This window comes from Lynx canadensis, chromosome D4 (genome assembly GCF_007474595.2).
Source record: "Lynx canadensis isolate LIC74 chromosome D4, mLynCan4.pri.v2, whole genome shotgun sequence".
Classification (NCBI taxonomy): Eukaryota; Metazoa; Chordata; class Mammalia; order Carnivora; family Felidae; genus Lynx; species Lynx canadensis.
Genome location: NC_044315.2, coordinates 9,594,575 through 9,612,144, shown reverse-complemented (window position 1 = coordinate 9,612,144; position 17,570 = coordinate 9,594,575). Strand labels below are relative to the sequence as shown.

General features: G+C 41.8%; 1 long non-coding RNA gene across 4 annotated transcripts in view; it reads left to right on the top strand.

Annotated features, from left to right (window-relative positions):
- Positions 1-324: 324 nt before the first annotated feature.
- The window catches only part of LOC116738438, a 305,676-nt gene continuing 288,430 nt past the window's right edge, over positions 325-17,570 (top strand). For all 4 annotated transcript variants that reach the window (XR_004344388.1, XR_004344387.1, XR_004344386.1 and 1 more), the window contains exon 1: positions 325-424. This is a non-coding gene — a long non-coding RNA (uncharacterized LOC116738438). The remainder of the gene's footprint in view (positions 425-17,570) is intronic.

Here is a 17,570-nt window from a genome sequence, read left to right as displayed (position 1 = left end):
AGAGGTGTCAGAGTCCCACATGGTTCTGTATGTTCCTCTACCTTTGTTGTCGTAAATTGTGGCAAAAGCATTTTAAAGCCTGTGGTGGGCAAGTGCAAAACACTGTGTATTTTTAATAGATTTCATTGTTCAACAGGTGCTATTTAACAATCTGGTCTCTTCACCCAAAGATGAGAGCAACCACAAATCTGAGACAAGGCACTCTTCTCAGCCTCTCTGAGAAAAGGTATTTATTTACAAAGTACAAGAGGTCGTGTTTGGTTATTTCTGTTTGTATTTTGTCAGCTGTTTGCAGAGTCCCCTTCCTGTGATAAATGTCAGTGTCCTCAGGCCAGGAGCCATGTCATTCCCCTCTCAGACCCTCTACAGCACACGGCAGAATGCCTGGCACAGCAAACCTGTGTTGAATTCAACTGAATGGAAGGTAAAATGTCCTTACCTTTTCAAGATAGCTACGGCCCCGGGAGTAAGAGTTCAATGTCTTTAGCAAGTCTATCCAAGATGGGTGGTATTTCAGAAACCTAGGCTTTCCTCTGGAATTTGAATAGAGAGTCGCTGGCTGGTTTATCATTTTATTCATTTATTTCTTTTCTTTGGATCAGTGACTTTATTATTTTTTATTTACTTTTATTATTTTTTTTTTATATTTTAGTTAGTTACCATACAGTAAAGATATTTGCAAATGATATATTGGATAAAGGGTTAGTATCCCAAATCTATATAGAACTTATTAAACGATACCCAAACAACAAACTTCATTATTTTTAAAAAAAAATTCTTTAAATAATTTTTAAAATTTGCATATAGTTGACACACAAAGTTACATTAATTTCAGGTGTACAACATAGTGATTCAACTTCTCTATTATGCTGTCTCTCCACCAGTGTGACTACCATTTTTCACCCCACAATGCTACTACAGTATCATTGACTGTATTCCCTGTGCTTTATCTTTTACTCCTGTGACTTATTCATTCCTTTCCCATTGATTTTTTATTATTATTTTTTAATTTTAGAGAGAGAGGTAGAGTGAGCAAGCAGGGGGGAGAGACAGAAGGAGAAAGAGAGAGAGAAAAAGAAAGACAATCTTAAGCAGGCTCCATGCTCATTGTGGAGACTGAGTCAGGGCTCAATCTCATGACCCTGGGCTGAAATCAAGAGTCAGATGCTCAACTGACTGAGCAACCCAGGTGCCCATCCTTTTCCATTTTTAGCTAGAAGCCTGTATCTCCTACTCCCCTTCATTCTCTTTCCCTATCCCCCCACCTCCTCCCTTCTGGCAACCATCAGTTCTCTGTGTTTACAGGTCTGATTCTGCTTTTTGCTTATTTGTTTATTATTATTATTTAAAAATGTTTAAAGTTTATTTATTTTTGAGAGAGAGAAACAGAACACAAGTGGGGGAGGGGCAGAGAGAGAGGGAGATACAGAATTGGAAGCAGGCTCCAGGCTCTGAGCTGCAGGGCTTGAACTCATGGACCACCGGATCATAACCTGAGCTGAAGTAGGATGCTTATTATTATTACATTTAGATCCTACATATGAGTAAAATCATATGGCATTTGTCTGTCTCTAACTTATTCCACTTAGAATAATGCCCTCGAAGTCCATCCATGTTATCATAAATGGCAGTATCTCTTTTTTATGACTGTATAATATTTCATTGTGTGTATTTATCACATCTGTCTTATCTGTTATAATTAAAACCAAAAATTCCATATGGTCCAGTAATTCTACTACTGGGTATTTACCCAAAGAAAATGAAAAATATGAAAATAAATGCACTCCTATGTTGATTACAGTATTAGTTAAAATAGACATGGTATGGAAGTAACCTAAATCTTCATTGGTACACATGTTTTATCACTTTATTTATTTTTCAAAAATGTTTATTTATTTATTTTGAGAAAGTCAAAGAGAGTGTGAGTAGGGGAGGGGCAGAGAGAGAGAGCGAGAGAGAGAATCCCAAGCAGGCTCTGCACTGTCACAGCAGAGCCCAACATGGGGCTTGATCTCACAAACCGTGAACTCATGACCTGATGAAATTAAGAATCAGATGCTTAATCAACTTAGCCACCTAGGTACCTCAAATGGTTTATCACTTTAAAGCAGCCTATTCATATACTGGATTTGGGGGACGTTGTGTGGAATGTACGGATTTTGGAAGGATAGGTAACTTACTACATTCTTATATTAAAGACAACTGAAGTTAGGGCCATAGTTGTAGTTGGCCTGTAGCCTTGTAGCTGCCAGTAGTAAACTTGGTATGGCGGCAAATGCCAGAACATTAGCATCTGTCAGAGATGGACACAAATTCTAGTACTTAGCTACAAGTCTCTGAAAAACAAAGATATAATATCATATCAGTTAGGAACTTCGATGTTGTACTTGAAAGAACTTCAAGTCAAATTAGCTTAAATCCAAAGGAAAATATATTGGTGCCAGTTAAGGCCAAGGGTAGTTTAGAGACTCAACTCATACACTCTGGTGCGGTTTCCCTGAGTCTCTGTTCTCCATTCCTCCATGTGATAGTTTCATCTTGAGTTGACTTTCCTTATGATAGAAAAGTGGCTACAGGAACCTCAAGCCTGATAATACTACCAAGTCTAGTGGAAGAGTGGGAACTCTTCTTTCCCAGAACTCTGGACATGCATTTCCTTGAGTCTCCCAGCATCTGACTGGAATACTTTTCCATCCTTGAACCATTTGCTGTGTCCAAAGGAGCTATGATGGCCTGAATTGTGTCTCATCTCCCAGCTTCGTATTTTCAACCCCTAACCCCCGGTACCTTAAGAATGTGACTGTATTTGAAGATTGGGCTCCTAAAGAGGTCATTAAAGTAAAATTAGACCAGGTGGGTGGGACCTGTTATGACTGGCATACTTGTAAGGGGAGTTGAGGACAGGTACATGGGTGCACAGAAGGAAGACCATGAGAGGACACAGCAAGAAGCCTTACTGGTAAGCCACGGAGAGAGGCCTCAGAAGAAATCAAGTGTGTTGACAACTTGATTCTGGAGTTTGAACCTCCAGAACGGCAAGAAAAATACATTTCTGTTATTTAAGCCACGCAGCCTGTGATATTTTGTCATGGCAGCTCTAGCAAACTAATATAAGGAGACAGGATATACTGGTATAAGCCATTAGAAATGGGATGTAGTCCACCTCCTTCAACTTTATGGTTGAAAATGAAGAAAGGGGCTTCTCCCAAAGGAGGTTTCCATTTATGTCTGTAGATGGGGGGAGAAGAAAACCCTGAGGAGTCAAATTCAGATGCGCCTTATACATATTTGCTATATGTATATTTAGAACAAGGCCTGGCTTATGGTATAGTCGATAAACATCCACTGGCCCTTTGTTCCCTTCTTGCTGTCCCTTCTTTTAACACAAATTCTGTTTTACCTCTATAATTTCACTGAATTGGTTTCATAAAAGCGAAATATTTTCCAATTTTTCTGGAAAAAGTCCCTGGCTTGCCTTCATTTCTCCAAACTCTTGGCCCCTCAGGGAAGGAAGTCTTAACATGTTTAGCAGGGCTTGCTTCACTTCCTCATGCTGTTAGAAGTTTCAAGACAATGTAGATGGTATATTTTAAGGAAGTACATTAAAACTTGGTATACTACAGGGATGGATTATCACCCCGTTGACATTGCACCGAACCCTACGAGGATGACTTGTCAACTGGGGCAAGAAATAAGAAGCAAGTGAGCTCTTAATTTTATTAGGATCCCAGGTAGGCTGTGTGATTGTTCTGTAATTAAGTACCCAAGCGAGGAGGAAAAGTACTCTTCTTTCATTACACGAAGCAATGAGGTTGGAAAACAGAGGATTGGGTTCAGGGTATTGAAGTCCCTGTTCTACCACCAAAACTGAATGGTCTTGGTTGACGTCTGCTTTGATCCTTAGTTTCTTCACCTACTACCTGTATGTCTTCACTGTGTGTTCTAGATGGTTTCTGTTTGTCTCTCTGATCTACTCTTCACTTTCTTTGCCCTGTGGTGCAGGGTGTGCCTTGTGTGGATTTTTGCTTGTTGTTAGGCACAGCTAATGGGGAGCCTGGCAGGACAGCAGAGGGAGGGAGGAGAGGAGGGTGAGTGTTCTTTTCTTCATCGCATTATCATCAATATCAGGCCACAGACCCTGGAAGACAGCCCTTCCCATAGAACTTTCTCTGCTTCTGGATTCCCTGTGGCCACTTCCTCCTCTCCTTCCTTCATTCCTGGAGGTGGGAGAACACCCCAGTATTCTTAGTCCTTGGGCATAGTACTAATTCTCTACTGGGCTCACACCCTTGCAAATCATTTGTTAATCCACTTAATTTGAGTGTGTCATCCCTTTTCTGCAGGGACCCTGACATGGTGATTGACTACTATTTGCATAACATATCACGGCTTACAAAAGCTCTTCAACATAATCTTATTATCTCCTGATGTTTTAGATTCAATATATGTAGCGATTAAATAAATCAGCTCTCAAGTTCTAGAAATGTGACCTTGGGCAAGGTGCATGACCCCTTGGTGCCTCGAGTTCCCTCATCTATATGGTGCGGGTGATGATAGTGGTATCAGTCCCATAATGTGTTGTTTTCCTTAGGATAAAATGAGATATATAATACATAGAGAGAGCAGTCATCAAAATTCCTGGCTCATATTAAGTACTCAACAAATGTTAGCCATTGCTGGTACTATATTTGTTAATTCCTACTGCTTGTATGCTTCCACAGGTCATGTTCTGAATGGAAACAGATGTTAAGGTGGAGTTTGAGGTGCAAGATGTTTATTAGGGATCAAGGCCTGTGTAAAGAAAGGGAGAAAGGGGCGCCTGGGTGGCGCAGTCGGTTAAGCGTCCGACTTCAGCCAGGTCACGATCTCACGCTCCGTGAGTTCGAGCCCCGCGTCGGGCTCTGGGCTGATGGCTCAGAGCCTGGAGCCTGTTTCCGATTCTGTGTCTCCCTCTCTCTCTGCCCCTCCCCCGTTCATGCTCTGTCTCTCTCTGTCCCAAAAATAAATAAACGTTGAAAAAAAAATTAAAAAAAAGAAAGGGAGAAAAACACAGCTGGTCAGAGGAAGATTTTGACCTTTCAGGTGGACTGATAAAGTTTCAGGCTATCCAGTGGCAAACTCTGGAGTAATATTGCCCATCAGGTGCTCCACATTGAGCCAGATATGGCCCAACCTTTATAGCCCTTCCTCCCTCAGCCACAAGCAAGGGCATTACTGCAGGTATTGTTGTGCAGCTGAAGCCAGTCCTGGAGGAAGTGACCCCTGGAAGCTGTCTGCTCATGGTCCCCACAGCCAGGCAGCAAGTCCATCCTAGCAGGGGAATCTGGGCCATGCCACTCTTGTGTCTACAATAGTGATATTTAGATCCACTTTTCCATATATGTTCAGTGAACAACTTCTCCAGGATTCTAGTAGGCCTCCCTTCCTGAGGGAAATTGGAAGAGGGGAGTTAGTGGTATGAGCTGCAGTCCATGCTGTTGCACTTGGCCTCAGAGCCACAGTTGGCGCTCATCTGTCCCCTCCACTATGCAGTACAAGTTGCCCTCACCTCACTTATGGCCTGTCTTGATGGCCTTACCTGTTAATGTGATCCAGTCATCATGTACAAGGGGTCTAAGCCCCTGATCACTGTGCCCTTCATAGATTAGGGTTGGTGTCCTTGCCTACTCACAGTCCAACTGGGCAAAGGAGTACCAAATGGATTACCTGGGATCCATATATATCCTTTCCTGCCCCCATGTGTAACAGCTCTACCTTCTCCTGGTGTTTGGGGTAAATTCTCCTGCCAGGATGGCAATTCTTCTTGCCTGCTAGTCCCTGGATGCAAGTCCAGAATGTCAAGGTGGCAGCTGTAGCTGATAATTCAGCAGTGAAAGTATACACTATTTGCAAAACCGAATCTCCAGCCACGAAGAGTTCTAATGGGATTGGAAGTAGAGTCCTCCAGTGGGTTATAGTCAGGTGGGTCTCTCCTGTCTCCTCCCCATGTGTTGTTCCCAGACACATGTCTTTGCAATGAAGACACTTTGATGTAATTCATAGATTATACCCTGAAATATGGCACCCCATCAGCACACATTATTGTGGGCCAGCACTTTACCTATGCCTTTAGCAGACCGTTACAGTGCTCCATCAAGATTCTGGGTTCTGTGGCATATGATGGGACTAGTGGATCCCATGGACATGGGCTTACTCCTATATTGCCTTTGCTATCAAGTGAGTTCCCTATTCTTTTTAAAATAATTTTTAATGTTTATTTTTGAGAGAAAGAGAGACAGAGACAGAGAAGAAGTAGGGGAGAGGCAGAGAGAAAGGGAGACACAGAATCTGAAGCAGGCTCCAGGCTCTTAGCTGTCAGCACAGAGCCCTACACAGGGCTTGAACTCATGAACCGTAAGATCATGACCTGAGCCAAAGTGGGATGCTTAACTGACTGAGCCACCCAGACACCCCATGAGTCCCCCTGTTCTGATGTGATATTTGTGAGATCACATGCCAGTGGATCAAACACTCTGTACTTAGATAGTGATATTTGTGTGTGCCTTATGGGCAGAAAATGTAAACACATACTTGGGGGAAAATACTGTCTACTCCAGTGAATAAGAACCCCTGGCACCTTTAGGACGAAAAGGGCCAAGTATATGCAATTGCCACCAACTGGCTAGTTGGCCTCCAAGAGAAATGGTGCCATATTGGATGCTCAGTGTTGGCTTCTGTTGCTGGCATATTGGATATTTAGTTGATAAGTGGGGTGAATGATGTTGAGCCCAGTCATAACCTCCACCTCTGCCATTTTGGCCCCTTAGTTCATGTTTCATTGTTCTAATATTCCGGTGGCCAATGACAGGGACTGGCTGATGTTAACTGGCTAAATAATTTTGTCTGATGGATGTTAACAAACACACAAAATAGTTTTCACGCTTCATGACCCCTGTCCTAAGTCCATTAACATGACAGAAGCCCAACCTCCTTACCCTTCCATTGGAAGTGTTCTCTCTCACTACAGTTATTTAAGGCTATCCCTGAACATTGTGCACCTGCACCCACATAATGGGCCAACTCATCTGTAAATCAAACTCAGGCTTTTGCTTCCTCCTTTAGCTATAATGGATCTGTCACACAGACATAGGTGTGAGCTCAGGGGGAATATTGTTACATCATTGATGGGCACAATGGGGGATCTGAGCTACCTCCATATTCATGCTCGATCCCAAATATATTGCTTTCATGTTATGATCATTTGTGGATGAGCCTACCCAACTTTATAACTTCATGAATTGACAGGATCTAGCTCATAATGAGTAGTTCTGGGTTCATGGTCATTTGGTGGCCCATGCTTAGGCATTCTATCTCTCACAATGTCCAGTAGCATGTCAGCGGTTGTTTGTAGAAGACATATGCTCCTCTGTTGCATATGACATAGCATTGTTCCAGAAATCCAGGTGCATGTGCTGTGAAAGTCTCAGTGGGGTTTGTTGCAAGTCCACATGACATCTTTTTCCACAATGGATAATTGGAATGCCTCAAGGTCTGCCAAATTGTATGTTCTATTCCATGTAACAGGTTATAGTTTTCCCCAAGCAAGACCCTGACCTGGGTTTAACATAACTGCTGTGTTTAGACATTCAACCACATTTAAGGTTCAACTTCTCTCACTGGGCCTTGTTCTCACCTTTCCTGCCATTCTTCTGAATCCAAAGAGAACTTTTATTTTTCAGTTCTTTTCAAAACTTACCCTCAGATGTTCATTATCTGCAGCATATTCTTGTTGCATGGCAAAAGTCATCAGTATAATTTTTCTGATAGCTCCTGTTTCCTTCATGTCTCAAAAAAACCTACTACATTGCGTGTGCCCACCCTCAATGCTTCCCTTTCACTGGTTCATCATCCCAGTTTATCTCCAGTGGAAGATTTAACAGGTGGACTGTGAGCTTGTATCAGGAGCTGTCCACTCTAGTTACCACTGGTGGTAGTGTCCTCAGTTGCGGGCTGAGAGGTGCATGGTCCAGCTCTAAAATCCCATTTTAGGGGCGCCTGGGTGGCTCAGTCGGTTAAGCATCCGACTTCAGCTCAGGTCACGATCTCGCGGTCCGTGAGTTCGAGCCCCGCGTCGGGCTCTGGGCTGATGGCTCAGAGCCTGGAGCCTGTTTCAGATTCTGTGTCTCCCTCTCTCTGCCCCTCCCCCATTCCTGCTCTGTCTCTCTCTGTCTCAAAAATAAATAAACGTTAAAAAAAATTAAAAAAAAATAAAATCCCATTTTAGGATTGCTTCCTCTGATTATTTCTGGTTACACTTCTCACATGTGGGGTTCTTTGGAACCAGACCCTGAGATGAGATGGACATTCAATCCTAAGGTATTTATTACATCTCAGTGCCTGTGACAGGAAAAAAGTGGGGAAGCAGGACAGGGCAGAAAACAGTTGAGTTGCACTGCAGGCTTGACAAAGCCTCAGTCAACCCATCATGGAGTGAAAGGTGCTGGTCAGAGTGTGCAGGGAAGGATTCAGCCTTAGGCAAGTTGGCTGTCTGCAGCTGAAGCGAAGCCTACAGGAGCTGATAGCTGAAGGCTGTCTGCTCCTGGCAGCTGAGTAGAAAGTCCATCCCGGTGGGGAGCACTGGGCAACACATCTCCATGTCCGGCACATCCACTACTGTTTGGGAGTTGCCATCGGGTCAAACAGTATCAGGCAAATCTTTGCAAGGCCACTTCGTGAATAGAGTAATATCATCAGAGTGAGTCATTGTAAAATCCTCTTATGATGGCTGAAATTGCCATCTTGCGACAGAAGAGCTTGGACAGCCATTTCTCCCAAAGTGTGTTCCCATCAGCATTGGTGCCGTGAGAAACTCTGAGGAAAAGCGTGCTTAAGTCACATGGGTTTGGGAAGCACTATATGACCCAACCCTCTTTCAGAGATTCCTGACAACAGTGGCATATTTCAAACATTTAGACCGTCCACATTGAATACGCGTATTTAATTTATTTTTCTCAGCGTTTCCACAATGTATTTGATTATGGGCACTACTCCCACCTCTCTGTTGGTAACATCTGTTAACTACCTATAGAAATGGAATTTGTTGGATCTCATTCAGGACAGTGCTGGGCTAGCGCACTCCCAGTGGTGGGCTGCAAGGAATCCAATCACCCCTGTGTTACAGTGGTGAGAACTAGTTTTATCCATTGTGGCTGGCCCTGGAATGGGGTGGGGGGGAAGGTCCCGAGAGGTGCAGAAAGTTTGAAAGAGGAAAAAACGTGCTCATTGAGGGATGGGCACTGTTCCTGGAAGAGAAGAAGTGTTGTGCTCAGGTAGACAGTTCCCAAACACAGGAGGGAGGGAAGGTAAATGACAGGAATCAGAGATTGTGGAGCAAGAGTCCTGCTTTCAGTACGTGGAAACAGAGGCTGGAATCCATTCTGCAGAGAGCATACAGGGGCTGCCCTGTGAGAGGCAGTGGCCAGAGGGTTCCATGGTCAATGGTGGGATGCATGGGCTGACTTCCAGGCAAAATGGATGCTTTGGCCTCTGGCTGTTCCAGCTGTTGCTTTTGGTCTTTTCATATAAACAATGCTAATGTTAGTTTAGAAAAACATTTATATCAGTAAGCACCATGAATGGAACATGTACTTGGAACCGTTTTCATATTACATCACTTTTGAAAATCCAGGATGACACCTGTTTGCACAGTGCTTACTGATTAACCAACTTAAACAAATCACGTATAGAGAATTAATTTGTGGACAAGGAACAATGTAAGATTGTAACAGTCTCTCTGCAAACACTTCCCTTTTCTACTCCTAGAACTTGGAATCCATAAACACTACAGTTTATAAACATCTAAATAAAGTAGGTAAAAGTGTCTTTCGAAAGTAGCAGGGAAGAAAATGGAAAAAGAACGGAGAAATCAATAACAGTGCAAAGGTCATAGGGAAACTCAAACTGGTGATGCAAAACATACTTTCTTCTTTGTGTAGTAACGCCCCCACCTCTCCCCAGCATTCACACATTTGACTGTACAGGCTTTTTTTAAAAAGTGTATTTTGCATTATCTTCAGAATAGATCCCAGTTTGTTTTTTCTTATCTCTGTAGCTGTGTTAACAGTTGCTTCCTTTTTAGGAAGATGCATTCACATGATAACTCTCAATTTTGACATGTGGAGAATCACATAAGGGTGACACTCATGCAGTCTCTCCTATAGAAGATGGCTTGTATAAATTCTGTATATCCTAGTTCCTGTTGCATCGATACAGGATCCTGTGACTGAGTTTTGACAATTGAATGTGCTCAGAACCATGTTTGCCATTTCCAGGAAAAAAATGTACAGAAACCTCCTATGTAAACCTTCATTCTGTTTTCTGCTATCTACTGGTGGAATGAATGCACCAGGATCATTCAGAAGATTCTGAAAAGGCCATCAACTGACCAGGAATATGCCTGTTGCATTTTGCTTGATTAAGAAACCATCTTACACTGTGTTAACTCTTCTGAAGTTTTTGGAGTTTGTTATAGCAACCAAAGTTTCTTGTGTTAAATAACAAGCAAAACCCAGCTTTGAGTCATTTGTCACTAAAAAGACAATATCGCAGCTAAGGGAGGGAGGAAGAGACAAAAAACAAATAGAAGTCTTTTAAAATTTCTTTTCTTCTCCTTTTTAATTAAAAAGGAAGGACACATTTAAAAAAAGCCTTTATTCACATGTTCCTTTTCTTAGTATAACATCACATCAAGCCCCAGTTGATGGTAACCATGAGGTTACCAAGGCTCAGAGAGGGGTATTAACTTTCACTGTGATGTTAGCGAACGAAAGATCTGAGTCCTGAACCAGGTCACCTGACACCAGAGCCAGCACACTTCTGTATATTGCAACATACCCAAAGCCAGATAGGTTTTATCGAAAGACAGTGTGCATCCTTTTCTCCAGAATAGGAGCTCAGAGAGACTTCATTAGGTATAGATTTAGGTATAGGGTTCCATGTTATCAAATATTTCCCTGCTAATACAAGTTTGAAAGCCAATGGACTTTCACTTCCATACTTGTATACTAAAGTATACATATTCCATATTCCATACTTTCATACCAAAGAAGGTGGCTCATAGCACAGGGATGTTGCTGAAGGGGGTAGCCTGGTACAGCACCTGGGCTATTAGGTTTTGTCCAAAGCATTCTCAAGTTTGATAACTCCTGCTTCATTCGATGGCCTTCTGTTTTCTCTGTGCTCTTTTGAAATGTCATTCTCCCCAGTGCCCTACATAGGAGAAAATACTATTATGCAAAATACCTCCACTCAAACTGACATCATCATGTTACTTCACCTTTCCTGACCTCTTGTATTCTGCCCCCAGCCTTCTGCAAACATAATTCAAAATGAATATTGCCTGTTTCATCAAGCCAGAAATTTGAGGCTTTGTTTGAAATCACCTAAGCATATTCTCTAGGCCACGGGTGAAGAATGGCAAAATGAGACCTGGATGTGCTGAAATATTGGGTACCTGATTGCTCCCCTGCTCCCACAAGCTGACATTTCCCAGATACCCAAATTGCCAGACACCCAAACTCCTCCAGCCTCTTATTCTGCTTCCTTTCCCCAGACTTCATCTTCTCTTTTCAGGTCTGAAACGGCCAAGAAATATTGGCTACCATGTGAATTTCAGTTTCTGGACCTACTTTATACTGAAGCCGAGGCATGCCTTTCGAGGGTTTCTGACGCTAAGGAGTTCTTGGATGAGGAATAATAGCTCCGTTGACTCTTTGGTGGAGGGTTCCCAGTGTTAGGGCATCTGTATTGTGAAGTCCAACACTATGACCTCTTTAGGTCTACTTTGCTATTACCTGAATATCTTAGCTTAAATCTGGAGGCCTAGGAACAGGCTTATATCATTTTAGAAACAAGGAATGGAATAAAACATTTAATGTGAGTGCTACTGCTGGTTGACATAAGAGTTGTTTGTGGACCAACTGACTTATGGAGATTGTGAGTCATTGCTCAGCAGAAAAGAAGGACGTGATTGATTTTACGGATGGCCACTTGGGATAGCATTGAGTACTGGGCTTATGTGCTATCTCTTTGCCAACCTAGACCTGGGTATATTCTTCAGGGCACAGATAGGGAGATCAAGGCTCAGAAGAACGTGTACTGAGGAGGCAGATTTTGGTGCCACGTATAGCAATGCCCGAATCCCATATTTAACCTATAACCCTGCATCAATTACTTAGGTTTCTGAGTTTTATTTTCTTTTTACGTAATAATGCAGCTAACATTATCCTCCTCACATGCTCATGGTGATAATTAAACAAAATGATGCATGTGGAACTGTCATAGTTTATAATCCATGGTCTTTTTAAATAAATGCTTGTTCCTTCTCTCTACAGGAAAGAGATAAAATGGAAATGTGACATATGATGCTGTCTTTTCTTCTTTTCCCCATAAGATCAGTGCACCTCAATTCAGTTTCAGGGAATCACCTCATTTCTATCTTTAATTGTACTTGACATTGCATCCTACAACAAAAGACTCTACTGTAGCAAATATTGAGTGCCTTGTGTATACCAGGCACAAATATAAAAGAGATTATTCATTTTCAAGGAGTTGTGTGAGTAACATCATAGATGATATGGATAGAAAATTATACCGACTTCCAGAAATGAAGGTCTGGGTAGTTTTGTCTCAGAACGAGCTCTTAGTTTATTCCAAGGTAATTTTCCAGGGCTTTTGCACTAAGGATTTGAAATCTTCGGTCCAGGTGTTTTGTTATAAAGAGGTTACAACTCAGTTTTGGGAAGTGTGATCAGAAATGTGAGGAGCTGGTGTTAGTTTCGCCCCCACCCTAAATGGTGAAGATCTGAAGCCAAGAGTAGATAGATAACAGGATCAAAGACATGGCTCTCGTCCTTGTTCTGTGCCGTTGGGACAGCAGTAGCCACAGTATCAGCGCCCTGTATACATGAGTTAAGTCCCTCAGAAGTGCCAAAATGTCAGGAAAAAGGAATAAATTTGGCTTGGATCATGTGGAGATACTTCATAAAGGCCATTTGGTGGTACTGGCCCTCCTAAGATTTGGAACCAGACATATTTATGTCGCTAGGACCGTCTCTAGCCATTGTTTGCTTTACTTTTCCCTGAATGTTAGCTTCTGCTTCATTCTCTTAACATGTGTTTATGGAGGGTAGGAAGTGGTGAGAGACCATAGACAGCTTTGAATGCACTTTTTTTTTGGTCTTAGTGGCTAAAAGGTGGACAGGATGGTATTGATGCCTGGATCTCCAGTCCCTGAAAAAAGGAGACAGAAAATAGCAGGTTGAGGATGGGAGATCTGATAATTGGTGCTTGGATCTCAGGTTCATGAAGAAAGGGGTTGTACTGAGAGCACAGACCTATTTATCTGTTTTGAGGAGGCCTTGGGGAAGTAATCCCATGACAGCTTATTAAGGTGAACCCAGATAATTGCTCCACCATTACTCGGGTGTTGGGAAATGAGTCTTATTTAAAAGGATCAAGCCGATCCCATCTTGGGCAGCATTCTTAACAGGTTTCCTAGAAGGGGGTCCTGTTTGGCTTAGGCGGTTAAGCATCTGACTTTGGCTCAGGTCGTGATCTTACGGTTTGTGAGTTTGAGCCCAGTGTCAGGGTCTTCGCGTTGGGCTCCATACTGACGGCATGAAGCCGCTTGGGATTCTCTCTCTTCCTCTCTCTCTGGCCCTCCCCTGCCCACGTTCTCTCTCTCAAAATAATAAATATAAAAAAAAGGTTTCCTAGGAGTAAAAGTAAACTATAATTAAAAGGACTTCACACCATACTTCTGCCTGGTTTTGAGTCACCAGAGGACTGGAAAATCTAAAGCACTGAATTTGTATTACGATGATCCCAGATCGCTAATGAGCCCAAATACTAAGTAAAAGCAATTGAAAAAAAATATTTAGAGGAAAATAATGTCACCCCAGTCTTCACATTATTTCCCTTCATAATTTAAAGTACAATATAGCAGGGGGGTACCTGGGGACTCAGTTGGTTAAACGTCCAACTTCAGCTCAGGTCACGATCTCATGGTTCACCGGTTTGAGCCCGGTGTTGGGCTTTGTCCTGACAGCTCAGAGCGTGGAGCCTGCTTCGTGAATTCTGTCCCCCTCTCTCTCTGCCCCTCACCCACCCATACTGTGTCTCTCTCAAAAATAAATAAAAATTGTAAAAAAAAATTTTAATAAAGCACAATGTGGGGCACCTGGGTGGCTCAGTCAGTTAAGCATCCGGCTTCAGCTCAGGTCATGATCTCATGATTTGTGAGTTCAAGCCCTGAGTAGGGCTCTTTGCTGACAGCTCGGAGCCTGGAGCTTGCTTCGAATCCTGTGTCTCTTTCTTCCCCTGCACCTCCCTCACTTGCACTCTGTCTCTGTCTCTCTCTCAAAAGTAAATAAACATTAAAAAATTAAAAAAAATACAATATGAAGCACAAACCCAAAGAGAAGCAGACACACAAGGGAATAAGATACCCCAAACAAGAACTAACAGATGAAAGCCATGAGGACTGCAGATAATATAATAATCAGATACAGACTGAAAAACGATGATGTTTACAATGTTTATGAAATAAAACTAAGCCTGAACATTTTGGTAAGAATTTTGACAAACTTAAAAAAGATGAGTAACCAGCACCCACCTGAAAAAAACACATTGTCAGCCTTGCACACGCCCTCTCATGTTCCTTTGCAGCCACTGTCCCCATGGGAATAGTCACTCCTCCCAGCGTAATTTAGTTTTACCCATTTTTGCACTTTCACAAGTGAATGCATGTAGTTTGAATACTTTTGTGTTTTCTTCTTTCACTCAGCATTAGCTACGTTCATCCATGTTTTCGGACATGGTTGTAGATTGCTCATTGTTGTATAGTGTTGTGTTGTGTGAATATACCACTAAAGATCTCTTCTCCATTGATGGGCATTAGTTTCTACTTTTTGGCTGTTCTAAATAGTGCAGCTACACAAATATCTTGGGAATGTGTACATAGGAAGTGGATTTATAGATGATTGGTTTGTCCTATGTCTAGTTTTAATAAGAGAATGCTAAACAGTTTCCCAAAGTTCTGTAGCAGTGTCTGAGCGTTCCAGTTGTTCCACGTTTTTTTTTATGTTTATTTATTTATTTTGAGAGACAGAGAGAGAGAAAGAGTGAGAGGCAGAGAGGAAGAGAGAAAATCCCAAACAGGCTCCACGCTGACAGCATGGGGCTCCATCCCATGAACATGAGATCATGACCTGAACCTAAATTAAGAGTGGGATGCCTAACCGACGGAACCACCTAGGTGCTCCTTTTCCACTTTCTTTTAAAAAAAATTGTTATTGAAATATAGTTGACATACAATCTTACATTAGTTACAGCTGTACATCATAGCCATTTGACAATTCTATACATTCTGCAATGTCTATCACAATCTGTCACTGTCTGGTGTTATTACAGTACTATAGACTATATTTCCTCTGCTGTGCTTTTCATCTCCGTGACTTCTTTATCACTGGAAGCTTGAACTTCTTAATCCCCTTCATCTATTTCTTCCTTCCCTCCATCTTCTTCCTGTCTGGCAGGCACCAGTTTGTTTTCTGTATTGATGAATCTGTTTCTGTTTTGTTCATTTGTGTATTTGTTTTGTTTTTCTTCAGATTCCACATATAAGTGAAATCATATGGTATTTGCTGGTTCTGGCTTATTTCACTTAACATATGCCCCCTAGGTCCATCCATGTTGTTACAAATGGCAAGATCTCATTCTCTTTTAAGACTGAGTGATATTCCATTCTCTCTCTGTCTCTGTCTCTGTCTCTGTCACTCTCTCTCTCTCCTCACATACCACATTTTCTTTTTATTTTTAAGTTTATTTATTTTGAGAGAGAGGGAGAGAGAGCGTCCCGAGCAGGCTAGAGAGAATCCCAAGCTGGTTCCACACTATTAGTGGAGAGCCCAATGCGGGGCTTCAACTCAAGAATTGTGAGATCATGACCTGAGCTGAAACCAAGAGTCGGCTGTTTAACCAACTGAGCCACCTAGGAACTCCTATACCACATTTTCTTTATTCATTCACCTGTTGATAGGCACTTGGGTTGCTTTCATATCTTGGCTATTGTAAATAATGTTGCAATAAACATAGGGCTATAGATATCTTTTCAAATTAGTGGGGGTTTTGAGGGGGTGGGAGTAAATACTAAGTAATGGAATAGCTGGATCATGTGTTAATTCTATTTTTAAGTTTTTGAGGAACCTCCATACTGTTTTCCACAGTAGCGGCACCAGTTGGCATTCCCACCAATAGTGCACAAGGGTTCCTTTTTCTCCACATCTTCACCAACACTTGTTTTTTCTTGTGTTCTGAAAAACAGAACTGTTCTGACAGCTAATGTGAAGTAATATCTCATTTGGTTTTGATTTGTATTTTCTTGATGATGACTGATGTTGAGAATCTTTTCATGTCTCTTGGCATTCTCTATGCCTTCTTTGGAAAAATGTCACTTCATGTCTTCTGCCCATTTTTAAATCAGGCTATTTTTTTTAGTTGTATCAATTCTTTATATATTTTGAATATTAACCCCTTATTAGATATATCATTTGCAAATATTTTCTCCCATTCAGTACATTGCATTTTTGTTTTGTTGACAGTTCCCTTTACTGTGAAAATGACTTTAATTTTGGTGTAGCCCCAATAATTTATTTTCACTTTTGTTTCCCTTTCCTGAAGAGACATATTCAGAAAAATTTTGCTAAGGCTTATGTACAAAAGATTGCTGCTTATGTTTTCATTTGGGAGTTTTTATAATTTCACTTTCCACATTTAGATCTCCAATCTAATTTGAGTTTATTTTTGTGTATCGTGTAAGAAAATGGTCCACTTTCAATCTTTTCCATGTAGCTGTCCAGTTTTGCCAACACCATTTTTTATTTAAATATATTAAATTTAGTGTCAAATTGGTTTCCATACAACACCCAGTGCTCATCCCAAAAGATGCCCTCTTCAATACCCATCACCCACCCTCCCCTCCCTCCCACCCCCCATCAGCCCTCAGTTTGTTCTCAGTTTTTAAGAGTCTCTTATGCTTTGGCTCCCAACACCATTTTTTGAAGAGACTGTCTTTTCCTCATTGTATATATAGCCTTGCCTCCGTTGTTGAAGATGAATTGACCATAGAAGTGTGGGCTTATTTCTGGGGTCTCTGTCCCGTTCCATTGATCTGTTACTGTTGTTGTGCCAGTACCATACTGTTTTAATTACGGTAGCTTCATAGTGCATCTTGAAATATGGGAGAGTGATATGTCCAGGTTTGTTGTCAACTTCGTTCTTATGTCTTGCTGGCCAAAGAGAAGAGGGTTCTCTTCTTTCAGCTTGAATTTAACAAATCTTGGAGAAGTCATCTGATAATGATGACTTGGATCATGTGCCTATCCTTGAACTGTGCCTAAGCCTGGCCCATACTGAGTAATATGAGTGACTTTATGGTAGAGACAAGGAAGAGAAAAGTAGCCTGGATGCTATGACTTCCAGCTCCTGCTAGAACCAATTGGTTTAAAGAAACCCTCATTAGATATAGTGGT